A 26,661-nucleotide genomic window follows, 5' to 3' on the forward strand; every position below is an offset into this window, starting at 1 on the left:
TGTAACCCCGCTATTCAAGAAGGGAGGGAGAGAGGAAACAGGGAACTACAGGCCAGTTAGCCTGACATCAGTCGTTGGGAAAATGCTGGTATCCATTATTAAGGAAGTGATAACAGGGCACTTAGAAAATCATAATATGATTTGGCAGAGTCAGCATGGTTTTATGAAAGGGAAATCATGTTTGACAAATTTATTGGAGTTTTTTGAGGATGTAACTAGCAGAGTAGTTAAAGGAGAACCAGTGGATGTAGTATATTTGAATTTTCAAAAGACATTCGATAAGGTGCCACATAAAAGGTTGTTACACAAGGTAAGGGCTCATGGAGTTGGGGGTAATACATTAGCATGGATAGAGGATTGATTAGAGGACAGAAAACAGAGAGTAGGGATAAATGGGTCATTCTCAGGTTGGCAGGCTATAACTAGTGGGGTGCCGCAAGGATCGGTGCTTGGGCCTCAACTGTTTACAATCTATATTAATGACTTAGATGAAGAGACCGAGTGTAAAGTAACCAGGTTCGCTGACAATACAAAGCTCGGTGGGAAAGTAAGCTGTGAGGAGGACACAAAGAGTCTGCAAAGGGATTTTGACAGGTTGAGTGAGTGGGCAAGTATAATGTGGGGAAATGTGAGGTTATTCACTTTGGTAGGAAGAATAGAAAAACAGAATTTTTTTAAATGGTGAGAAACTGTTAAATGTTGGTGTTCAGAGAGACTTGGGTGTCCTCGTACAAGAAGCACAAAAAGTTAGTATGCAGGTACAGCAAGCAATCAGGAAGGCAAATGACATGTTGGCCTTTATTGCAAGGGAGTTGGAGTATAAGAGTAAGGAAGTGTTACCTCAGTTGTACAGGGCATTGCTGAGAACTCACCTGGAGTACTGCGTACAGTTTTGGACTCCTTATCTAAGGAAGGATATATTTGCCTTCGAGGCGGTGTAACCAAGGTTCACTAGATTAATTCCCGGGATGAGAGGGTTGTCCTAGTAGAATGGGCCTATACTCTCTGGAATTTAGATGAATGAGAGGTGATCTCATTGAAACATAAAAGATTATGAGGGGGTTGACAGGGTAGATGCTGAGAGATTGTTTCCCCTGGCTGGAGAGTCTAGAGTTAAGGGGCATAATCGCAGGATACGGGGTCGGCCATTCAAGACTGAGATGAGGAGGAATTTCTTCACACAGATGTTTGTGAATCTTTGGAATTCCCTACCCCAGAGGGCTGTGGATGCTGAGTCGTTGAATATATTCAAAGCTGAGATGGATAGATTTTTGGACTCTAGGGGAATCAAGGGATATGGGGATCGGGCGGGAAAATGGAGTTGAGGTCAAAGATCAGCCATGATCTGATTGAATGGCGGAGCAGGCTCAAGGGGGCCGTATGGCCTGTTCCTGCTCCTATTTCTTATGTAAAAGATCCCATGGCATTATTTGAAGATGAGCAGAAAGTTCTACTCTGAGACTATTATTCAGTCAGTTACTGAAGGCAGATGTCCATCATATAGCGGATGAGGAAACTCTGAGGTTTTGGACAGCAGCAGTTGGCAAGCATTACTTGAAGGCAAGGTTCAGTGCATACCTTGATTGTCTGTCTGTCTGTCTGTCTGCAACCCGTCAGTGAGTGCTGTAGATTCACAGCTCCAACTGGTGGAACCATCATTCAATAGGGCGGTAACAAGTCATGGCCTTCATTAACTATGATAAAGCGATAAGAAATGCCCCTGTAAATTTACAGTATATCTAAAGGGAACTTTTTGTGTAGATTGGTTATGGAATATTCACCTGGAGAGATATTAGATGACATGGGGAGAAATTATTTCTAAGCTGAAGGGCTTGCAATTATTTGGGCATATTCCCTAATAGATTTAAGAAACAATGACACAATTTAGGTTACTGTAGGATTGACTAAATCCTTCACAATATGTAAGAAGACATTTATCAGAAATTCCACTATGTAACATATATTAAAGAGTCTCAGATGTATCGTCCCACTTCTAACATGTACAAATCAGAAATTTTGATTGGGATCTACCATTCATATATAGGGTTCACAAAATGCCGAAGTTAGTTTGCCTTTGGATTGTCTGACATTGCCCAGACCAGATTACAACACTGAGTGAAGCAAATTTAACTCCTACTTGCAAGAGTTATCAAAGATGAAGTGGGACACAAAGATGCTGTAACTAATACCATATTTTATTTAACATCATCTATCAAAATCCAATTAACATTACAGTAATTGGATATTTAATATCAATCAACAGAATCTAAATCATCAAAGGCACAACAGTAATTTAAATGTATCACAGTATCTCAGCATGAGCTGGATTTAACTTATATAAAAAAAAGTTACATTCAATGTCCAAGTTTACAGTATGGGCTCGCGAGGCTGAATTTATAGCCTGTGTTTATCATATAACTAGTACATTTCCAGTACCAAGGCTGTAACATGAGCATAAGGTATACAACCTCTCCTATTGTAGTAGCTTGACTGATGTGGCATTGGACAGTTCCACTTTCCTTTGGGTATTTAGACTTCACCACTAGGGATACCTGTGGCAGTTTGTTGTCCATAGTTGTCTTCTTTTTTTGGTCATCATCTTCTCTTCCTGGCTTTAGCTAATCTTGCCATTTATCCTATAACTCTATATTTATATACTGCACTTTCTGTATGAGACTTGACTATTAAACTAACAATTGTTTGATTCAATTCTTAATCTTTCTTAACCTTCTTGCAAACTCTGTCTCAACATCAAAAACTCTTTACAACTTTCTGAAAACCTTTCTCCATACCTGATTTAGATGGGCAAAGTATGTGCTTCATTACCTTCAATTCCACCAACGAAATCCCCTTTAGAGGACATGATCATTAGTCAAGATGATCAACTCAATTACATGGATCCTTTTCCAAGATGCCATTCAACTAGACAAATGTGTCAGAAACATTAATTGCTCAATTTTAATTAGTTTGACTAACAACAGTCTTTAAAATAGAAGCTTCCCACCTTCCATGCTCCCAATGTTTAAATCATGTTCAAGGAGACATCTTTCCTGATAACAGGGTTCTCCAGAGGCCACCTGCTCAAGGATAGTAGTTCATTAATTAGTCTGTTGGTCTGCTTCTTTGGCAAGTCTAGCTCATTCTGGCAGCAGAGTTGTAATTCAAAATGTCCAGGGTGTCCTTTCTTTGTGTTTGAAGGGCACCCCAGAATGCAAAGATTGGCTCTTTTTACTAAGGATAACCCAAAATGTCTGCAGTGTGTCCAGAATGCCTGTAGTTTTCCTACATTACTTAAACTGACCAGGAGCTTGATTGAGTGGCACGATTGGCACAGCATGTTCATGTATCAGTGTATATCTTGTGGAATGGTAGGTGCATTGGTTTGTGAACTCAATTCACACTTGCAATGTTTACTATCTCTAATGTTAGAAGTGCAGACTGGAAGCTTTTTACTTTTTCACAGGAATGGAAGAAAAATTACAATGTGTTTCTCCAGGATGGTTTCACAAAAGACCTTGCAGCTAGCTTTGCAAGCTAATTGGTGGAGACCTGGTAACATGCCACCTTCTCACTCGTCATGAAATACCTCACCACAACATTGATATCATCAAATTTTATGTTACTACAAGTACCCTCTTCCACAGTGTTTAGGAATACTGTTATGTCGTAGAGCAGAGGACCTGGAACACATTTCTAAAAAAAGGCATTTGTAAATGACTCTCCCCTTCCCTAAAGATAGAGCCTTTTGCATTTATCATCATCTTCTGTTTATTACTGTCAAGTGAATTTTTAATCAAACGTGTAAATTTGTCATTAATTCCATGGGCTTCAACCCTTTTTAACCCAAATAAATTAAGCATGGGTTTTCATCACAAGTGGAATAGACAAAGTGCTCAACATAATAACAGCAACTTGCATATATATATAGCACCTTTAACACAGAAAAATGTGCTAAGGCACTTAATGTGTAATAACCCATTTATATACATCTTCTAATTTTGCGAGGGAAATTTAAAAAGAAACTTACATTATATGAATACAGTTTTGATCCAATTTGGTATTTTTGCAAAGTGGTAAGCAGTAGCACCCACAATGCTTAGGAGAAGTTGATACAGGTATACTGATGATGTCATTGAGGGGCACTTAGTGCAGGCATACTGATTATTAGAGCCTGGCCTTGATAGGGAGAATTATTTGGTTCTACTTTTGCTTAGGAGATGTTTTAAGTAAGTTTAACATGGGCTGTTTTAACTTTTTGTGGGCTATTGAGTTATTTGTTTGTGCTGTTGATGTTCTAGAATGCGTGAAGAAAGGCATGATTAGGGAATTGCTATGGTTACAGCAGGTACTTCCTGTTGGTGAATGGCACACAGCTCTGTTTGATATATTTTTAAACAGCTGCCTGCTTTAAACAGCTGCCTGCCTGGTCGGTTTCATATGTAACATTTTTTTAAATTCTGCATTTGATTTACATAAATGATAAGCAAATACAGTATGATGTATTGTTTGGGGTTACACATGTTGTATGAAATGCTACATCTGTGAGTCTTACAATGATAGAATGTTATTAAAAGTAGTTAAAATTTGATGATTATAGAGGATCACTCCTGCTCCTCCTGGTTCCACATTCAGGTAAGTGAAAATTTTTAACTTATCTTTTTGGTAAGGACTTAGCTGCTTCAAGGCCCAAGAAAACTGACTGCAGCGTGCACGGTGCAGTCAGACATGTTCTAATTTAGCAAATGGGCCTGCAATGGGGGTAAGCCCTCCATTTGCATAGGCCATGGGCCTATTACTTGTTTCAGGTAGGCAGTCGGGATGACTAAGGTGTGCCCTAATCAACATGTGGTGCGGTGCACTTTCTGTGCATTTCGCTTGCATGTGACCGCTGAAAAAAATTGGTAGGTTGTTGACATGTGGAAAACGGGTGAAGCGTGGTCCAATTTCACCCACCCCCCCCCCCCCCCCCCCCCCCAGGATCTTGACCACAGCATCAGCAATCCCACTGAGCCCAGATGAGATACCTCATCTGTGGCAAAGTAAAGGTTAACCCATTTGTACCAAACCTACTTTTAGTTTTGTTACTATTGTAAAGGCTACGAATGAAATGTGTGAAAGTGGGAAACTTTCCTGAAACCAGGAAGAAAATGTAATTAATTTTAGCTCAGCAATAATCGCTTTGTATTAGAGTGGGCAATAGAACTCTCCTGGGTGAGATTTATATTATACTGACTTTCACTCCTGTAAAAAAAAAATCAACTCTCATTGATCCCATTGAAATAAATAGAATATGTGAAGTTTGACAAAAAACTGCAGTATGTAAACTTTGTGATTGCAGCCTTCAGTTGTATTTTAGGGTGATATTTCTGGTCCCTTTTTCAGAGAGTTGGTCCAATGATAGTACCTACTGTCTTTGTGTGGGGTTTCTAGGTCATCTTAAATTTGAATTTATAAAAGAAAAACATTCTTTTTATTTGAACCCAAATTTTTGAATTTTTTGTCTAGTATTTTTCTGGGAGTTTTACAAGTTTGGTTTATAGCTAATTCAATAAATATTTGCTCTCACAGTACTTCTGGCAAGTAAAAATGCTAACTTAATTATGCATGCGTTTGACAGTAGTTTAGAAATGTATGCAAATATTGACTGTCATGAATCTGTGATCATTGTTTTCATACAGACAATTGTATATTCATATCCTTTCATTCAGGCTGATGTGCTGCCCAACCCTATGTGCAATATCCAAATTGTTGAAATGTGATGCAAATAAATAGAAATATTAGTAAGCTGGTGAAGTTGTACAGAGAGAGAGTGCACACGAAGCATCACAGATGAAACTAATATACCAATGTGCAGTTCTCAAGTGCATCTTGCAGAACCATGGACAAAAAAGGGCAGACTCCCAGCCAGGGGCTGGGTGGAGATGCTTAAAGCACAGTTCAAGAGATAGGTCTTAAGGAGGCCTTTAAAAGCAGGCTGGGAGCTGACAAAGTCGAGGTGTTGAGGGAAACAGCTCTGTGGAGGGGTGAGGACGTATTACCTGAAGGAGAGTGAAACATAGTAAGCGGGAAATGAGGATAAGCTGGTGTGCGCAAGTAAATGAGTGGAGGTCACTGAAGTAAGGCGGGGAAATGGCATGCAGGAATTTGAAGGCAAGAATAAGAATCTTAAAATTAATTCCCTGTGGTACAGAAAGTCAGTGGAGCTTGCTGATGATGGGGTGCAGGTCTTGGTGCAGCTGAGAATGCAGAGTACAACATTCTGGATGAATTGTAGTTTATGGATGGTAGAAGTAGAGAGGCCAAAAAGGAGAACATTGGGGAAATTGAGTCCAGAGGTGATAAAGAGGCAGACCAGGATTATGGTAGAAGAGTGGGAAAATGTAATGGCAGAGACAGACAGTATTTCGACGATGGAAGAAGGCAGTCATGGTAACGGATTAGATGCGGAGAACATTTTTGATAGGCAAGATATTACGGGTTACGGAACGAAGGCGGGTAGATGGAGTTAAGATACAGATCAGCTATGATCTAATTGAATGGCGGAACAGGCTTAAGGGGTCTGAATGGCCTACTCCTGTTCCTATATTCCTAACAAATTGACCTCGCGGTCAAACATTACCGCAATATTCCAAAACCCTGGGCTTAGTCTGAGATGGCAGTCAGAGAGGTTGATGGAATTGAGGGCAGAAGTGCATAAAATGTTAGTGTAAACTGAAGAGGATGGTTTTCTTGACAAACTGGAGAAAGTGAGGCTCATTCGGGACTTGATATCAAAAATGCAATTGTTGAGAATGATAACAGTTTTCATGTTGATGGAGGAGTTAGCCTGTCTTTGTGTAATTTTCTTTTGCACAACTGAGATGATTTTCCTAAGGTTCTACAGTTGCACACATCAATGAGTAATAAATCCGTTCAGAAAATAGTGAGCTTATGTTGTCAGCTAATAATTTTCCTTTCTTTTCCTGCCCAAAGGCCTAGTGTAGCTAAGAGGAGCAATTACTGCTTTTCTGGTTTATATTCTCTCAAGTCTCAAAGAAACTACTAGTTTGTGTAAATTTTGAATTGGATTCAGACTCTTTTTCTGAGCTGTACACTTGTACTGTTGAAGGCATTAGTGGGCAATTCAGTGGTAGAAACTTAGTCCTAGACCATAGAAGGAGGCAATGCATCCTGATTTCTCCACACAGCTGTAATAATTAATTCTGATAGAATTCTGTATGTACATGAAACATTGTTTGTCCTTTCTCCTTCAGATGTTGTGTATTCCTAGCATTTTCTGTTTTTATTTCAGATTTCTAACATTTGTAATTTTTTATTGTTTTATTAATTGTTATTGGTGGAGTTCATCAGAACATTCATAATTTTATGACTTTCTTCATGTTGATTGCATATAAACATGTGTATTACAGTTTCCAATTTAAAATGATTTTGTTCTTTGATAAAGTGATTAATTCTCAGATTTGTACTGATCTTCATGACAACTAAGCAAAATATCAATTATTAAGAAATTTGTCCACTTTCCTCTATATTCAAAATGGTAACTGGAAAAATTGTTCTTTAAAAAAAATAGTAATGACCAATAAAAGCATGAAATAACCATATATTAATGAAATAATGTGGTAAAATAATGGACTCTAAACCAGATCGTAAGTCCCAGCATCAGCTTACATTGTAACTTCTATACGTTTAACCAAGTTTGAGGGAGGAGGGGTAGATGAAGTATGCCATAGTTGCAGAGCTCTCCTCCTTGAAATAATGCAGCGGGGAAAAGTTTGGGGAAGGGGAATGTTGGCAGGAATAGTTCCCCCCCCCCCCCCACCATGGTGAAATACATTTATTTTCAGCCAGTTGAAGAGTGGGATTGATAGAGTTCTAGAAATGTCATGTCCCAATCTGTCCCACCACCTGGTGAATGAGTTGGACCACATCTGGAGTCCTGTGTACAGTTCTGGGCACTGCATCTTAGAAAGGATATATTGGCCTTGGAAGGAGTGGAGCGCAGATTCACCAGAATGTTACCAAGACTCCAAGGGTTAGATTATGAGGAGAGATTACATAAAATAGGCTTCTATTCGGTGAAATAAAGAAGGGTATTGGGTGATTTAATTGAGGTTTTTAGGATTTTGAAAGGAATCGATAGGGTAGATAGAGAGAAACTTTCTCTGCTGGTGGGGGAAGTCTGGGACAAGGGGACGTAACTTTAAAATCAGAGCCAGGCCATTCAGGGGAGAAGTTAGGAAACATTTCCTCACACAAAGGGTGGTAGAAGTGTGGAACTCCCTCCCACAAAAAGCAGTAAATGCTAGTTCAATTAATAATTTTAAATCTGAGGTCAATAGATTTTTGCTAGCCAAGGGTATGAAGGGATATGGAGCCAAGGTGGATGGAGTTAGAATACAGATCAGCCATGATCTCATTGGCGGAACAGGTTCGAGGGGCTGAATGGCCTACTCCTGTTCCTGTGAGTGTGTATGCCAATTGGAGGCTTAAGTGGAGACAGAGTAGAGATTAATTTAAACCTGGTTGTTGATTTTGGTTGTGTAAACTATATATTTTTTAAAAGAGTACTCTTCTAAATTAAATCATTCTGAATGCCAAATAAATCAAACAAAAATTAAATGAAATGAAGGTTGACAATATCAAGAATGGCTGCATTATCATTAGAAAGTGTGAACAGAAACCTAGAGCAAATAACAGACCAGAATCTAATTGAATTAAATGTCCCTCTTCTTATCCACTAAACTGGAGATCAAAAGGAGATCTACACTTGGAGGCAGAGGGCATGGCTGAGGTACTGAATGAGTACTTTGCATCTGTCTTTACCAAGGAAGAAGATGCTGCCAAAGTCACAGTAAAAGAGGAGGTAGTTGAGATACTGGATGGGCTAAAACTTGATGGAGGAAGTACTAAAAAGGCTGGTTATATTTAAAAGTAGATAAGTCACCTAGTCTGGACGAGATGCATCCTTGGTTGCTGAGGGAAGTAAAGGTGGAAATTGCAGAGATGCTGGCCATAATCTTCCAATCCTCCTTAGATATGGAGGTGGTGCCAGAGGACTGGAGATTTGCAAGTGTTACATCCCTGTTCAAAAAATGGTGTAAGGATGAACCCGGCAACTACAGGCCAGTCAGTTTAACCTTGGTGGTGGAGAGGATTTTAGAAATGATAATCTAGGACAAAATTAATAGTCACTTGGACAAGCGTGGATTAATAAAGGAAAGCGAGCATGGATTTGTTAAAGGCAAATTGTGTTTAACTAACTTGATTGAATTTTTTGATGAGGTAACAGAGAGGGTTGATGAGGGCAATGCTGTTGATGTGTATATGGACTTTCAAAGGGTGTTTGATAAAATGCTACATAATAGGTTTGTCAGCAAAATTGAAGCCCACGGAATAAAAGGGGCAGTGGCAGCATGGATAGAAAATTGGCTAAGTAACAGGAAACAGAGACTGGTGGTGAACAATTGTTTTTCGGACTAGAGGGAGGTGTACAGTGGTGTTCCCTAGGGGTTGGTACGAGGACCACTGCTTTTTTTGATATATATTAATGACTTGGACTTGGGTGTACAGGGCACAATTTCAAAATTTGCAGTTGACACAAGACTTGGAAGTGTAGTAAACAGTGAAGAGGACAGTAGCAGACTTCAAGAGGACATCGACAGGCTGGTGGAATGGGCGGACACATTGCAGATGAAATTTAATGCAGAGAAGTAGGAGAAATGAGGAGAGGCAATATAAACTAAATGGGATGCAGGAACAGAGCGACCTGGGGGTATATGTGCACAAATCTTTGAAGTGGCAGAACAGGTTGAGAAAGGGTTAAAAAAGCATGTGTGATCTTGAGCTTGAAAATAGGGGCATAGAGCACAAAAGCAATGAAGTTATGTTCAACCTTTATAAAACACTGGTTCGGCCACAACTGGAGTAGTGTGTCCAATCTTGGGCACCGTATTTTAGGAAGGATGTGAAGGTCTTAGAGAGGGTGCAGAAAAGATTTACTAGAATGGTTCCAGGGGTGAGGAACTTTAGTTGCATGGATAGACTGGAGAACCTGGGGTTGTTCACCTTAGAACAAAGAAGGTTAAGAGGTGATTGGCAAAAGAACCAAAGGCGGCGTAAGGAAAAACATTTTTACGCAGCAAGTTGTTATGATCTGGAATGCGCTGCCTGAAAGGGTGGTGGAAGCAGATTCAATCATGGCTTTCAAAAATTGCACAGCTACGGGGAAAGAGTGGGGGAATGGGACTAACTGGGTTGCTCTTACAAAGAGCCAGCACAGACTCGATGGGCCGTTAAAATCGACCCCAAAGAATCAGAAATCAGCAATTTGGAAAGTGTCAAATCACTCCAACTCCAGCAAGCTCAGTTACACACAGGTGCAACTGATTTGAGTGCCTGTAGCTCTTGGCCCCTTTAAATCCTGCAGCCTGCTGACTGTTTAACTAATCCCGCCATGTTTCCCCAACGGGCTGGGCAGTGATGAGCTAGCTGTTTTCTTATCAGTTAATATAACGTTGGGGTCCTAATTAGGACCCTGATTTGCATCGCATTTATAGGGCTCCTGCCTGCCTGTAGTGGGAGCCTTGGCCGCCTGGAAAGTCGGCGAAGATGAAATGGTGTCAGGCGGGAATGGACTGACATCGGGCCAGTAAGTCCACTCGCCCGATTTTAACCATCCCCACCTGCGGGGTGGGGTTAAAATCGACTCTATTGATTTAGAGAGGGAGGTAACCTGCTTTGTTTTATTAAGCTTTCTTTTCAGAAATTATTTACTTGGCAACATTTTCTCTGAACCACCTCCAGGGTTTAAATATTTCCATTATGCCTCGGTGACCAGAACTGGATACAATACATAAGGTGTCGTCTGAGCACAGCTCTATAAAGTTTGAGCATGACTTCCTTTGACTTGTTTGCAGATGACATGAAACTCAGAAATGTAATAAACAATGTGGAGGATAATAACAGACTTCAGGAGGACATAGAGAGACTGGTGAAATGGGCAAACACATGGCAGATGAAATTTAATGCAGCGAAGTGTGAAGTGATACATTTTGGTAGGAGGAATGAGGAGAGGCAATTTACACTAATTGGTACAATTTTAAAAGGAGTGCAGGAACAGAGAGACCTGGGGGTGTATGCACACAAATCTTTGAAGGACAAGTTGAGAAGGCTGTTTTTAAAAAAAAAGCATATGGAACCCTGGGCTTTATTAATAGAGGCATAGAATACAAAACCAAGCAAGTTATGCTACACCTTTATAAAACACAGGTTAGGCCTCAGTTGGAGTGTTGTGTTCCGTTCTGAGCGCCATACTTTAGGAAAGATGTCAAGGCCTTAGAGAGGGTGCAGAAGAGATTTACTGGAATGGTACCAGGGATGAGTGACTTTAGTTATGTAGAGACTAGAGAAACTGGGGTTGCTCGCCTTAGAACAGAGAAGGTTAAGGGGAGATTTGATAGAGGCGTTCAAAATCATGAATGGTTTTAATTGAGTAAGTAAGGAGAAACTGTCCCCAGTGGCAGAAGGGTCAGTGACCAGAGGACACAGATTTAAGGTGATTGGCAAAAAAGCCAGAGGCGACATGAGGAAACATCTTTTTTATGCAGCAAGTTGTAATGATCTGGAATGCACTGCATGAAAGGGTGGTGGAAGCAGATTCAATAGCAACTTTCAAAAGGGAATTCGATAAATACTTGAAAAGAAAAAATTTACAGGGCTATGGGGAAAGAGCAGGGGAATGGGACTAATTAGATAGTTCTTTCAAAGAGCCAGCACAGGCACGATGGGCTGAATGGCTGCCTTCTGTGCTGTACTTAATATGATACTGTGCTACTCTACTGTTTTGGCTGTATAGTTCAACATTCTTTTTACATTGATTGTTGCTCTTAAGGGTCGAGTCTAGTAAAATCCCTAGATCTTTTTCATTGTCCGTAGCTATTTCGATACCATATACGGAGTGTAAATGCTGCACACCTTTCTTCGTATGTGTAGTACTTTACACTTGTACTTTTTAAATATTATCTGCCATTGTTTCACCTACTTACATGTTTTACCTTACTCTTGTACGTCCTGAACTGTTTCCTCAGATTAAACTGCTCTGAACATCCACGCACTCTAAACATTTAAGCCCCAATTTTAACTCGGGGCGTGAGTGCAGCATGTAGGGAGGGGAGTGGGCGAGCAACAATCTCGCACAGCCATGCCAGCAAGCGGCCTGGGCCATTTTAAACCCCAGGCCTCATCACATAATATCCCAAGGCAAAGTCCCACTTCAACCCGATAGGAATGACAAGGAGGCTGGTGGGCAGGAGTGGATTTTGGGCGTCAGGAGGCTGCCGCCAGGAAGCCAAGGGAACGGTATCTGGCACAAAAGTAAATCGTCAAGGGAGGTTGGGAGGCGATCGCAGACGGGGGAGGGGGAAAGCCCAAGGCTTCGTTGCGAGCCAGGAACAGCAGGTAAAGCTTTAAAAATACTTATCGTGCTGAGCCTCTACTGGTTCTTGTTCCATCTGAAGCCACCTTTTCCCAGCACTGTCGACACCATGTGCAACTCACGTGGCTTGGTGTTAAATTTGTGTCGGGGTCTAAAAGACGCCATTGGATTCCAACTTTTGAATATTTGAGTCCCTCGCCTTGCCTGCGACAAGAGCCTTATATGCCTCGTGAAACCCGGGAGTTACACTATCAGCCAGCAGAAATGCTCCTATTTTAACCCCCCTCACGGCTCGTTCTCGTGCGGGTAGAGCTCCCACAGATGTTTGTCATCACACATCTACAGAGCTATCTCCTGGGCAGTAGAATTAGTGTTCTATCCAGATAGTGTAAACCAGCTACAGCCTGGCTGGAACTCTTACTGCATCTTCTAGTCTCAGATCAGTAGCTGCACGATAAATATAGCATTAAATTGTAAAACAGGTTCATGTGGTTTCTCCAGTTTTCTGAATTTATGTAAGATTAGGGAAGCTAGGTATCATTAAAAGAGCAAGTACATGTAGAAATGTTGAGGGTTGGATGTGTTATTTGTTTGTATGTTGTATTGTTTGTTGTGTTTTTTCACTTCAGTTACAATGGAAGGTATCTTTTTCTGGTGCCTCAGCTGTTCCATAAGGCATGTGACATGTTTTTCTTACTGTGCTTGAATGATTGGTGTAATGATGTACAGCTGTGAGCAGTGAAAACCATATCACAATGCTACCAATGCAGTGGTTCCTCTGCAACTTTTAGTTAGCAACTATTTCCCAAATGGTAATGTGAGCTTTCAGGATTCACTGAAGTTGTCAGTTGTCATGGTGACAGGCCCCCTGCTGTTAAATTTGTCCTGAGGAGTCTGTTCATTCTTCAGGATGAGGCGATTGATGCTCATTAAAGAGGCACAAAATAGCCTTTTACCGACTTTAGGACTTTCAAACATTTTAACTGATGTATTGAAGACTCCATTGCCATAAGCAAAAGGGACAAAAGGAATTCTTAGAGGTGTCCATTTACTGTGCTGCAGAAAAATATCCAACTTGCTTTATCCAAGAAAGGTTTTTAGAAGCTTCCAACAGCTTACTTGAATTCAAACAATAACTGTATTCCATGATGCTTGTGTCTTATTAGTAAATTAGTATAAATATCAAAAAATGGTAAACATACTGGGCTGGATTTTGCTGTAAAAATAATGATGAGGCCAAGTGTTATTTATGTGCAAATCGAACAGCAACTTCCGGCAACCGTACATGCGCAGTTAAACACGGAAATCCGGATTTTGCTGTCCGAGGTGCTCTGCTCTTCCAAACGCTGCGTGAAAATAGCACCTCGCCATCTGATTGACCATTCAAGTGTATTGAATGGTGTGAAGTTCCTGTACTTAAACTCATAGATATGGACTAAACTTGCCAAAATAAGTTAGAGCTTGTCCATTCAAATGTAAGTCTTAATGACTGCCAAACAACCTCTCTGGCACTGAAAATTAACTTTTACAAGTGTGGAGCCTCATTCCTTCGGATTTTAATTATTTTTGGACATTTAAAAAAATAATAATTTAAATATTTTTTTTGTTAACTTTTTCCTTCTGCCTCTTTTATCCCTGTCTCTTAATCCAATATTTCTTTCCCTCTCTTTTTTTGCTTACTGTACCTGATTTGACATTGAATTCACTATCCTAACTTACACTTCCTGGTTCAGACTCTGTGCTGCTCATTAACGATTCTTCAATCTGATTGGTTGAGGAGACACAGAGTTGCTTACCCTGATCACACAAGTCCCAGGTGCCCTGTCTGGATCTCCCATTGACAGCAACTTGCTGTGCAAAACCCCATGGAAAGTCTTTGGGCAAGTGTAAGTCTAACGAATGGCGCCACTCTCAACAAAATCCAGCCCATAACCCATTAGTACATTTTTAATTAAGTGATTAGTGCAGTAAAATGTTTACTTTCTAATCCATAAATTTTGAAATTGACATCATTTCAGTGGTTGTATAAAGCCCTTCTCAGACAAAAGTAACTTAAGGATTTCTCATCTCTCATCCAAAACAGATATCAATTTTCAAACAATTCCAGCCGGTCCTTTCAAAAGTTAAAGCCTCCCAAATGTGCTACTGCTTAATCTGTTCATTGTGGGACTTAGTTTAAGTGGTTCAAAATTTTTCTGGATGTTTTTGGGGTTCCACCAGTAAAATACTAATTCTGTTTCATACCAGTGTAGGTCTAGTTGCTCTTGTGTCGAGTTTGTGCCATTATAGTTGCCCACAGTAAAAGCCTGAATAGCACTGCAGTTATCCCCTCTACAAACCATTATGTGTAGCAAACACAGATGTTCTTTATATTGATTTGAAATACAAAAGCACAAACTTTAACTGTCCATGTCAAAGGTCACATAATGGATAATCAATTTCCAAATACTCTTGGGTATCATGTCTGGCATAAAGGTTTCAGCAATTGTATTTTCATCTGGAGAGTAGTTTTTGGAGGGGATGAAGGGGGCATGGAAATGTTTAATTTGGTTACATCAAGATTTGTTCTGCAGTCATTTCATTGGAGTAAAAGGACATATGATACTCCCATTCATTGTTCAACTGTGGCCTCCAAGATTCTCATACAGACGCACAAAACATGTGCCATCTGATTCAGCCTACAGAGGGTTGCTTAAAAGTCAACGCTGAGTCAATTTTCATAATTTCTAGCTTTTCTTTAGAGCTGTGTATGTTTCTGAGTACAATTATTACAGTAACATAATTCTTGAACAACAGAAATGAACAGTTACTGATCTTTGTAGTTTAGTGTGAAGCACTTTATGAAATAGCTCCTGCTGTTTGATGCTTGAAGAGCATAATTTAGTTTTGAGAATGTTGAAAAATATTACTGTAGGCTTTAGAAAGAAAGAAAGAACTTGCAGTTACATAGTGCCTTTCATAACCTCAAAACGTCCCAAAGCACTTTACAGCCAGTTAAATACTTTTGAAGTGTAGTCACTGTTGTAATGTAGGGAAACGTGGCAGCCAATTTGTGCAGAGCAAGGTCCCACAAACAGATGAGCAGATAACCTCTTTTAGTGATGTTATTTGAAAGATAAATATTGGCCAAGGGAGTGCTCCCCTGCTGCTCTTCGAATAGTGCCATGGGATCCGTTATGTCCACCTGAGAGGGCAGATGGGACCATGGTTTAACGTCTCTTCCGAAAACCTGGATTATGCGCTCAAGTCTCTGGAGTGGGACTTGAATGCACAACCTTCTGATTCAGAGACAGAAGTGCTACCACTGAGCCAAGGCTGACACCTGCTACTTTTGGAAGTAGCTATGCTTTATTACTTCAAAAATTATTACAATGTGGCAAATAAAACTGTTCTAAAAGAATTATCACCCCACTGAAAGGCAATGGTAAAACTTTTCAGCGATGTTTGCAAACTGAAGATACAAGTCATATTCAACATGATACAGCCATATAAAAATATATATTTTTTTGTACAGTTCACAAAAAAATGAATAATTACCCATGTTATATATACCGCTGAACAAACTTTCTTGGTATTCAACATGGGAATCATCAAATTGAGTTATCAGATCAGATAGCTTCTGGCTGTTCCAGGATTAGAGCCTGCCCTGAAATCTCCCAACACAATGACAAAAGTATTTTTGCAAATTTCTGAAAAATATGTGTGCATCTGAAACAATATCCAGTAAAGTGCTACTTGACTCAGCTAGAATGTGTACCACTGCAGTTCCCTAAAGCTGTTCATTTATAGCACAAACAAAATAAAACGTGATTGTACTGATTTCTAATGCACGGTTATCACAAGATTTCATTGATGAAAGTATAACAGAAGGGTTGTTGCTGCATACTATTGCTGCTGCCTGTACACGTCACAGAAACTGAAAGATTAATATTATTGACTTAAGTTATGCTTTATTGCCTTTTCACATCAAAATTATAATCTAATTTTTGAAGAATTTTCTTTTGAATGCTTCATTGTTGCATTTCCAATTTCACAAAGAACACTCAAGGGATTAAGTAGACATTTGGATTCGAGTCTCTGTAGTTGAAATATCTGGATTTATCCTTCTTGATTGGTGATCTGCATTAGCAACTTCCTTTATCCCATATGTGGCAGTTGCACTGTCTTCTTGCTGATGAGACCCTCGACGATATTGGTCCCACAGGGGTAAATGCTCTGGCTGAAGGCCTATTAAACTCTGCATTCTGCTTTAGGAAAGCTGGAGAGCTGCTATCTGTGGACTTATTGCAATGCTAATGAATTCTTCTGTGGATTATTTTGTATACTATTAACAGCCTATGAATATTGGACCTAACAAATCTTCATGCATATTTGTGGCCAATTTGAAATTAGGGTGAATAATTCAGAAAATATATTTGTGCGGTAGAGAGAGTTGGAAGGCTCTGCATATTGTGGTACTGAAAGATCAGGCCATGGTAATAGCTAATACTTGTTTGCTTATACGTATACATTTTAATAACTGAAGTAATTGCTTTTTTGACACAGTGTGGCTGGAGTGGTGGGACATAGGGAGGGTAATTTATTAAAATAGAAGTAATTCATTTACAAATTAAGCTATGGTTATTTTTGCAGTCATTAAACTTCTCCACAACTACCGTCAGTGTTGCACTGGCATGCTTTGCAGGGCAGGCTATAATCTCGCTCCTGATTTTTGTCTCCCTTGAGTTGGCGAGCACTACTACTGCAAGATGCTTTGTGGAACAGGCTGGTCAAAAGTCCATGAACTCTGCTGTCCTTTCTGACAGTCAAAAATTTAATTCAAATTTGAGTCCTCGGAATAGGAATCCCAGTGTGTTCATCTAAAGCTCTTGAAAAGCATGGCATCCATTTTTAATTGTACAGTTTATAACTCTTACCATAAGTTTTCAGCAAAATGATAACATATGCTCACCCACAGCTTGGGAACCAGTTTGTATGTATGCTTCCTGCTCGCCAAACCTCAGAGGATCATAGATATTGGAAACCATGCTCATGTTTACAGCCTGCATTGGATGTGATCAACCATGTATGCAGAGGGAAAATAAGAGCACAATTTTTGGAATAATTAGAAATCTGTTCTGTCATTTGGGGATGCCCTGTTGCTTTGTTTAATCCATATTCTGTTTGATCTTTGATCAATTTTTCTTTGCTACGGCCTCTGGTCCTGTGAATGTGAATTATTAGTGTCCTAGCAGTGTGTGCATATTTAGGTGGATAAACAATAGATGTGTTCCTTATTCTTGTGTCCATAGTTAAGCAAATTGACCTTAAAAATATTGGATCGCAAGACAGTATTTGAGTGAAGTTCAGTGCTGCAGAGAGCAGTTTTGCTGTGTAAAAAGGGCCAGAAGGACAGGAAAAAATGTAAATTTAATTTTGATATATACCATTGCCTCATAGAGGTATAGAAATGTTAGTTTTTAGAAGTTAGCATACAAAATATACTTTATTGTTTCTGTACGTAGAAAGAAATGGTGTTTGCAGAAACCATTGCTGAAACTTCAGTGTTGGAAAATGAAAATGAAACTATCAGACCTACAGCATAGATATGAGGTAGTCAGCTTCTGATGCTGATCTTTTACTATTCTGTTTAATTGTAAGTTTTTTTTTCTTGCCAAACAGTTTTAATCCTTTAGTTTCAAGCTTCAGTGTAGTCCATGTTTTTCTTCTAAACTAGCTTGTAAATAAATATAATCTTTGTTAGTAACTTGCCTAGAAGATTTTTTTAAAATCAGGTACACAATCTGCTGTTAATTTTTTTAAAATTCAAAACTAGATTAGACAGCTTTATTGTTTTCAGTTTACATTAACTAGATTGTGAAAATGAAAACTGATATCATTTAATCTTACATTAGGCGGGTTAGTTGGTTGATGAGGGCAGTGCGGTTGATGTGTAGGTGGACATTCAAAAGGCGTTTGATAAAGTACCACGTAATAGACTTGATAGCAAAATTAAAGCCCATGGGATTAAAGGGACAGTGGCAGCGTGGATACAAAATTGGCTAGGGGACAGAAAGCAGAGAATAGTGGTGAACGCTTGTTTTTCAGACTGGAGGGAAGTATACAGTGGTGTTCCCCAGGGGTCGGTATTAAAACCATTGCTCATTTTGATATATATTAATGACCTGGACTTGGGTATGGAGGGTATAATTTCAAAGTTTGCAGATGACATGAAACTCAAATGTAGTAAACAATGAGGACGATAGTAACAGACTTCAGAAGGACATTGACAGACTGGTGAAATGGGCAGATAAGTGTGAATTGATGCATTTTGTTAGGAAGAATGAGGAGAGGCAATATAAACTAAATGCTACAATTTTAAAGGGGGTGCAGGAACAGAGAGACCTGGGGGTGTATATACACATCTCTGAAGGTGGCAGGACAAGTTGAGAAGGCTCTTAAAAAAGCATATGGAATCATTGGCCTTATAAATAGAGGCATAGAGTACAAAAGCAAGGAAGTTATGCTGAACCTTAATAAAACACTGGTTAGGCCTCAGCTGGAGTATTGTGTTCAATTCTGGGCACCACACTTCAGGAAGAATTTCAAGGCCTCAGAGAGGGTGCAGAAGAGGTTTACGAGAATGGTACCAGGAATGAGGGATTTCAGTTATGTGGAGAGACTGGTGAAGCTGGGGTTGTTCTCCTTAGAACAAAGAAGGTTATGGGGAGATTTGGTAGAGGTATTCAAAATCATGAACGGTTTTGATAGAGTAAATAAGGAGAAACTGTTTTGAATGGAAGAAGGGTTGGTAACCAGAGGACACAGATTTAAGGTGATCAGCAAAAGAACCAGAGGCGACATGAGGAAAAAAAATTACGCAGCAAGTTGTTATGATCTGGAATGTACTTCGTGAAAGGGTGGTGGAAGCAGATTCAGTTGTAACTTTCAAAAGGGAATTGGATAAATATTTGAAGGGAAAAAATTGACAGGGCTATGGGGAAAGAACAGGGGACTAATTAGTGGGACTAATTAGATAGCTCTACCAAAGAGCTGGCACAGGCACAATGAGCCGAATGGCCTCCTTCTGTGCTGTATCATTCTATGATTCTAGGCAGCATATTATATCAATTTCAGCTATTCCTTTCTGACCAAAGGAGATGAATAATTTTTTTTCAACATTTTTATCACCTTTCCACGCAAATGAAAAAAATGGAGCAAACTGTTTCTTTCCATTGCTCATCTTGCTTATGCCCAGTAAAGATCTGATGCAAACTTTAGAAACTTAAGCCCTGATTTTAACTGTGGGCAGGTTTTAGGTGGGTGGGTAGTGGGGTGACTTAGAAACTCACCACTGCAGCAGAAAACAGGCCCAATGCATTTTTTTTTGTTTTATTCATTCTTGTGCATGCGTGTCACTAGCAAGGCCGGCATTTATTGCCCATCGCTAGTTGCCTTTGAGAAAGTGATGGTGAGCCGCCTTCTTGATCCTCTGCAGTCCATGTGGTGAAGGTTCTCCCACAGTGCTGTTAGGCAGGAAGGTCCAGGATTTTGACCCAGCGAGGATGAAGGAATGGCGATATATGTCCAAATCGGGATGGTGTGTGACTTGGAGGGGAACTTGGAGGTGATGGTGTTCCCGTACATTCGCTGCTTTTGTGCTTCTAGATGGTGGAGGCGTGGGTTTGGCAGGTGCGGTCAAAGAAGCCTTGGCGAGTTGCTGCAGTGCATCATGTAGATCGTGCACACTGCAGCCACGTAGACCAGTGGTGGAGAGAGTGGATGTTTAAGAAAGAAAAAGAAAGAACTTGCATTTATATAGCTGCTTTCATGACCTCGGGATATCCCAAAGCACTTTACAGCCAATTAAATACTTTTTGAAGTGTAGTGACTGTTGTAAGGTAGGAAACATGGCAGCCAATTTGTGCACAGCAAGGTCCCCATAAACAGCAACGTGATACTGACCAGATAATCTGTTTTAGTGATAATCAATAGAGATAGGAGCAGGAGTAGACCATTCAGCCCCTCGATCCGGCTGTGCCATTTAATGAGATCATGGCTGATCTGATTTTTACCTCAAATCCATTTTCCTGCCCTTTCCCCATATCCTATGACTCCCTTGCTGATCAAAAATTTGTCTAACTCAGCCTTGAATGTATTCAATGACTCAGCCTCCACAGCTTTTTGGGGTAAAGAATTCCAAAGATTCACGACCCTCTGGGAGAAGAAATTCCTCCTCATTTCCGTCTTAAACGGGCGACCCCTTGTTCTGAGACTATGCCCCCTAGTTTTAGATTCCCCCATGAGGAGTAACATCCTCTCAGCATCTACCCTATCGCATCTTGTATGTTTCAATAAGATCTCCTCTCATTCTTCTAAACTCAAATGAGTATAGACCCAACCTGTTCAATCTTTCCTCATAAGACAACCCTTCCAAACCCAGAATCAACCTGGTGAACCTTCTCTGAACTGCCTCCAATGCAAGTATGTCCTTCCTTAAATAAGGGCACCAGAACTGTACGCAGTACTCCAGGTGTGGTCTCACCAGCACCCTGTACAGTTGTAGCATGACTTCCCTGCTTTTATACTCCATCCCCCTAGACATAAAGGCCAATATTCCATTTGCCTTCCGGATTACCTGCTGCACCTGTATGTTGACTTTTTGTGTTTCATGTACGAGGACACCCAGATCCCTCTGTGCCGCAGCATTTAGTAGTATTTCTCCATTCAAATGATATTTTGCTTTTATATTTTTCCTCCCAAAGTGGATGACTTCACATTTTCCCACATTATATTCCATCTGCCAAATTTTTGCCCATTCGCTTAACCTGTCAATATCCCTTTGCAGACACTTTGGGCTCGATTTTCGCACCCCTGAGCGGGTGCGTTTGTGGCGGGGGGGCTGCGAAAATCGGGGATTCCCAGGGCGGGTCCGGAGCCCGGCTCCAACCCACCCACTTCCGGGTTCTCCACTGACGCATTGACTTGATGTTTTAGGAGGGGTGGGACTTTCAGATCAACTGGGACTGTTTCCCGTACTTTGGGAAACACTCCCAGTTGAAATGGACGTGTTGCAGCCATCAGCCTGTGGCAGCTGCAAAGGTCCATTTGACAGGTGCGGGGGGGAGACCCTCACTCATTGCAGGAGGCCACTCTGTCACTTTGGACAAAGTTTGGCCTCCACCACCCTCCTCCTAACAATAAAATTCACCAACTTGCACACTTACTCCAGTGTCCAGACACATTTACCTACCTTGCGGACCCCCTCAAATGTACATCATCTGGTTGGGGGCTGCTGTAGCTGCAGTCATGACCTCCTCGGGACGAACAGCATCGCCGGCCAAGCCGTCCACCTCTGACACATGGAGCTCCACAACACAGTACTGTGACACATCCACCTGCACAGCAGGAGGGAGGGCAACGGCAGAGAGAGATGCGTCGCAGAAGGCACTACCCTCGCCACAGGGTCCACAGACCGAGGCTCAGCTTCCTGGACTTCTCTGAGCAGCAGTGCACACAGAGGCTCAGAGTCACTCGACATGTAGTCGTGGACATCTGCAGCCTCCTTCATGCCGAGCTGCTCCCGGCTGGCCCGAGCACCATCTTCTTACCTGTCGCTGTCAAAGTCACCACTGCCCTCAACAATTTCTCCTCCGCATCCTTCCAGGGTGTCACCGGGGACATTGCCGACATCTCTCAGTCGTCTGCACAATAGAGCCCTGCAAATACACCTACTCTGCAGTGACACAATGGGTGGCATCAGTTGTGGGTCTTCATAGTGATCGTCAGGAAAGGGCATTATTGCACAAACCAGACAAAATTCGCAAAGATGTGGCAGTAGTGGTGCCAATTTAATATGTAATGTGAGTTGATCAGAAATCAAATATAAGTAAAAACCATGACAAACCCTCAAACACCCTTGTGCATCCCCTTCATGCTCATGACACGTTTGCCTTACGCTTCTTACTGCACATATGTGATGCATGCCCTGTGGCTGCAGCACAGGTAGTGGCAGGTTGGGTGAGGCTGACCATGAAAGAGATGCATGAGAGGGTGAGTATGAGATAGAGCCATGAGATTGTATGAGGATTGGGTTGAGTGGTAGTGGTGGGATGAGTACTGGCGAGGTGAGTAGGTGCAGGTAAGATGAGGATGAGCTTTGAGTGGGTGTGAGGAGTGATGTGATAGAGTAGTGTTGGCAGTGCAGAAGGAGATGTGGGATGTGGGGTGGGGGCGGTGATGTGGCAGACGGAGTGTAGGGGAATGAGTAAGTGTACTCACTTCGGCTGACCTACTTAAGTGATTGAAGCGCCTCCTGCACTGTATGCAAGTGCACGATATGTTGGTGGTGCAGGTGACCTCCTCTGCCACCTCAAGCCAGGCCTTCTTGGTGGCAGAGGCAGGCCACTTCCTCCCGCCTGCCGGGTGGAAGATCTCTGTCCTCCCCCTCCTCCTCACCCCATCCAATAAGACCTGGAGTGAGGCATCATGCCTTCCCCCTGGGCGGCTCCATGCTGTAATTTTTCCTATTTCCTGCAGCATCAGTCAGTGGAGGACTGCCCCTTTAAATAGGGCTCCTCCAGCTGACAGCCTATGCTGCGCTTGTGCAGTCCACCCGCTGCGGAGCACCCCGATTTCACTGGGCGCATTACGCACGCGCCCAGTCGCCCCCCCCCCCCTGCTGCCAACCCGCCGCCCTCCTAATATCGGGTTCTTTGTGTCCTCATCGAAATTGCTTTTCCACCTATCTTTGTATCATCAGCAAATTTGGCCACAAGACACTCTGTTCCTTCATCCAAGTCATTGATATATATTGTAAATAGTCGAGGCCCCAGCACTGATCCCTGCGGCACCCCACTAGTTAGAGATTGCCGTTTTGAAAATGACCCTTTTGTCCCGACTCTTTGTTTTCTGTTAGTTAGCCAATCCTCTATCCATGCCAATATATTACCCCCAACACCATGAGCTCTTACCTTGTGCAGTAATATTTTATGTGTCACCTGATTGAATGCCTTTTGGAAATCCAAATATACTGCATCCATTTGTTCCCCTTTATCCACCCTGCCCGTTACTTCCTCAAAGAACTCTAATAAATTTGTCAGACATGATTTCCCCTTCATAAAACCATGTTGACCCTCCTTGATTGTATTATGAGTCTCCAAATGTCCTGCTACTACTTCCTTAATAATGGATTCTAGCATTTTCCCAATGACAGATGTTAGGCTAACTGGTCTATAGTTACCTGCTTTCTGTCTCGCTCCCTTCTTGAATAGGGGTGTTACATTTACGGTTTTCCAATCCGCTGGGACCTTTCCAGAATCTAGTGACTTCTGAAAGATTACAACCAATGCATCCACTATCTCGGTAGCCACTTCTTTTAAGACCCTCCCTCCCCTTTGCCCTTGATTTTCTACTTTTGTTGGTATGTTATTAGTATCTTCTACTGTGAAGACAGATACAAAATATCTGTTCAATTCCTCTGCCATTTCTTTTCCATTATCATTTCCCCAGTCTCATCCTCTAAGGGACCAATGTTTACTTTAGCTACCCTCTTCCTTTTTATATACTTGTCGAAGCTTTTACTGTCAGTTTTTATATTTCTTACTAGTTTACTCATAATTTATTTTCTCCCTCTTTGTTATTCTTTTAGTCATCCTTTGCTAATTTTTAAAGTTTTCCCAATCTTCGGGCTTACCACTAATCTTTGCCATGTTGTATGCCTTTCCTTTTAACTTGATACCATCCTTGACTTCCTTAGTTAGCCATGGTTGGTTCACCCTTTTGTTGTGATGTTGGATGAGGGATAAACATTGGCCAGAACATTGGGGAGAAGTCCCCTGCTCTTCTTCAAAATAGCTGGTGGATGGGCTGCCAGTCAGGCAGATTGCTTTATCCTGGATGGGATTTTTGAGTGTTGTTGCAGCTGCGCCCATCCAGGCAGATGGAGAGTATTCCATCACATTTCCTGACTTGTAGGCGGTGGCGAGGCTTTGGGGAGGTAGGGGGTCAGCCACTCACTGTGGAATACCCAGCCTATTAACTCCCGGGGCTCATTATAATCTTATGGTTGGGTTTCCCATCTGTTTGGCTGACACAACGGTAAACCTGCTCACTTCATCAGCATAATTTCTGTGGGTCAGCCAGAGGCCAATTTAAAATGACAATTTAAACTCTTAAAGCATGGTTGTGGCTCCTGGGTAAATTTCACTGAACAGAGAAGAGGAACGTCAGCGATGTTGAGGAAACAAGCTTCCAGGTCCTCTGAAGCTTCCCTGGAGGTCCTGCTGGGAGAGGCTTGGGAGAGGAGGGTAGTATTTTACTCCAGCACTGGAATGAGGGTGCCACAGCATGAGGTCTCCCAGGCCTGAAAGAGGTGGCAGACATGATCAGATCCAGGACCTCTATTTGATGTTGGAATACTTTCAACAATGTCACTAGAGTAGCAAGGGTGAGTGCAGCTCGGCATTTTCCATTTCTCTCAGTCACATCTGCCAGCGGTCCTTCCCATCCCCTCCTCCAGCGCTCTGATCTATCATAGGATCATAGAAAGGTTACAGCACGGAAGGAGGCCATTCGGCCCATCGAGTCCACGCTGGCTCTATGCAAGAGCAATCCAGCTCGGCCCACTCCCCCGCCCTATCCCCGTAGCCCTGCAATTTTTTTCCTTTCAGGTACTTATCCAGTTCCCTTTTAAAAGCCGCGATTGAATCTGCCTCCACCACCCCTCCAGCAGTGCATTCCAGATCCTAACCACTCACTGTGTTAAAAAAAAGTTTTTCCTCATGTCACCTTTGGTTCTTTTGCCAATCTCCTTAAATCTATGTCCTCCGGTTCTTGACCCTTCCGCCAATGGGAACAGTTTCTCTCTATCTACTCTGTCTAGACCCAACATGATTGTGAATACCTCTATCAAATCTCTTCTCAACCTTCTGTGTTCCAAGGAGAACAACCCCAGCTTCTCCAGTCTATCGACATAACTAAAGTCCCTCATCCCTGGAATCATTCTAGTAAATCTCTTCTGCACCCTCTCTAAGGCCTCCACACCTTTCCTAAGGTGTGGTGCCCAGAATTGGACACAGTACTCCAACTGTGGCCGAACCAGTGTTTTATAAAGATTCATCATGACTTCCTTGCTTTTGTACTCTATGCCTCTATTTGTAAAGGCCAGGATCCCGTATGTGTTTTTAACCGCTTTCTGAACCTGCCCTGCCACATTCAAAGATTCACCTTCACCCAGATCTCTCTGTTCCTGTACTTCTTTTAGAATTGTGCCCTTTAGTTTATGTTGCCTCTCCTCATTCTTCCTACCAAAATGTATCACCTCGCATTTTTCCGAGTTAAATTTTATCTGCCACATGTCTGCCCATGCCACCAGCCTGTCTATATCCTCTTGAAGTCCATCACTATCCTCCTCAACGTTCACTACACTTTTTCAAGTTTTGTGTTATCTGCAAATTTGGAAATTGTGCCCTGTACTCCCAAGTCCTAGTCTTTAATATATATCAAGAAAAGCAGTGGTCCCTGCACCAATCCCTGGGGAACACCACTGTACACCTCCCTCCAGTCTGAAAAACAAATGTTCACCACTACTCTCTGTTTCCTGTTACTTAGCTAATTCTGTATCCATGCTGCTACTGCCCCTTTTATTTCATGGGCTTCAATCTTGATGACAAGCCTACTATGCGGCACTTTATCAAACGCCTTTTGAAAGTCTATATACGCCACATCAACTGCATTGCCCCCATCTACCCTCTCTGTTCCCTCATCAAAAAACTCAATCAAGTTAGTTAAACACGATTTGCCTTTAACAAATCCGTGCTGGCTTTCCCTAATCAATCCACACTCATCCAAGTGACTGCAAATTCTGTCCCAGATTATCGTTTCTAAAAGTTTCCCCACCACCGTGGTTAAACTGACTGGCCTGTAGTTGTTGAGTTTATCCTTACACCCTTTATTGAACAAGGGCGTAACATTTGCAATTCTTCAGTCCTCTGGCACCACCCCCGTATTTAAGGATATTTAGAAGATTTTGGCCAGTTCTTCCGCAATTTCCACCCTTACTTCCCTCAGCAACCTGGGATGCATCCCATCTGGACCAGGTGACTTATCTACTTTAAGTACAGCTGGCCTTTCTAGTACCTCCTCTTTATCAATTTTTAGCCCATCCAGTATCTTAACTACATCTTCCTTTACTGAGACTCTGGCAGCATTTTCTTCCTTGGTAAAGACTGATGCAAAGTACTCATTTA

The 26,661-nt window shown here is 41.6% G+C and overlaps 1 protein-coding gene across 2 annotated transcripts in view; it reads left to right on the top strand.

Moving 5' to 3' along the window:
- Positions 1-26,661, top strand: part of LOC137334222 (receptor-type tyrosine-protein phosphatase gamma-like) — a 549,824-nt gene that overhangs the window by 449,761 nt on the left and 73,402 nt on the right. The gene's annotated exons all lie outside the window — the stretch shown is intronic.

Source organism: Heptranchias perlo, chromosome 17 (assembly GCF_035084215.1).
Source record: "Heptranchias perlo isolate sHepPer1 chromosome 17, sHepPer1.hap1, whole genome shotgun sequence".
NCBI classification, from domain to species: domain Eukaryota; kingdom Metazoa; phylum Chordata; class Chondrichthyes; order Hexanchiformes; family Hexanchidae; genus Heptranchias; species Heptranchias perlo.